General features: G+C 35.5%; 1 pseudogene; it reads right to left on the reverse strand.

The window, feature by feature from the left end:
• Positions 1-119, reverse strand: LOC111731000 (annotated as a pseudogene).
• Between the last annotated feature and the right edge of the window lie 973 nt (positions 120-1,092).

A 1,092-nucleotide genomic window follows, 5' to 3' on the forward strand; every position in this document is an offset into this window, starting at 1 on the left:
CACCTACAGCATCTGGTCTTCCTATGTGGTCTCCCATCCAAATACTTACCAGGCCTGACCTCGCTTAGCTTCCAAGATCAGACAGGATCAAGTTTGTTCAAGATGGCATGGCTGTAGACTAGTGTTGCCTTTTTTATAACTACATCTACTTCTCTCCTGTCTCCCCCATCCCACACACACACACACACACACACACACACACACACCTACTCCATACTTCTGGCAACAACTAATCTTTCTCCATTTCTACATTTATGTCATTTCGAGAATGTTATATAAATTCAACCATATACTATGTAAGTTTTGAGTACTGACTTTTTACACTCAGCAACTTGGAGATTTATCCAAGTTGTGGCATGTATTAATAGTTTATACTTCTTTATTACAGAATAATATTGTGCAGTATAGATGTATTGCAGTTGGTTTACCTATTTACCCACTGAAGGACATCGGGGTTGTTTGCAGTGTAGGGCTATAGCAAATAAAGCAGCTGAGAACAGTCATTTACAGATTGTTGTATAAATGTAGGTTTTCATTTCCAAGGTAAATGTTCAGGAGTGGAATTACTGGGTGATATGGTAATTATATACTTAGTTTTATAAGAAACTGTCAAATTGCTTTCCAGAGCATATATACCATTTAACATTCCCACCAGAAATATATGAGTGATCCGATGTCTGTGCATTTTCACCAACATTTGGTGTTGTCACTACTTTTCTATTCAACTATTCTAATAGGCGTGTAGTGATATCTCACTGTGGTTTTGCATTTTGCTAGTGGCTAACGATGTTGAACATCTTTTCATTTGTCATCTGAATATTTTCTTCTGTAAAATGTCTAGTCATGTCCTTTTCCTGTTTTCTAATAGGATTTTTTTTTTTTTTACTGTTGAGTTTTGAGAGTTATTTTCATATTCTACACATAAGTCATGTGCCCGATATGTGGCTTTTAAGTAGTTTCTCCATACCTATACCTTGTCTTGTCATCCTCTTCACATGGTATTTTGCAAAGCAAAAGTTTTTAGTTTAATGAGGTCCAATATATCATTATTTTTTAGTATGTTTATAGTGTTAAGTCTATGAACTTGTCTAG

This window comes from Pteropus vampyrus, unplaced genomic scaffold (genome assembly GCF_000151845.1).
Source record: "Pteropus vampyrus isolate Shadow unplaced genomic scaffold, Pvam_2.0 Scaffold10, whole genome shotgun sequence".
Lineage (NCBI taxonomy): Eukaryota > Metazoa > Chordata > Mammalia > Chiroptera > Pteropodidae > Pteropus > Pteropus vampyrus.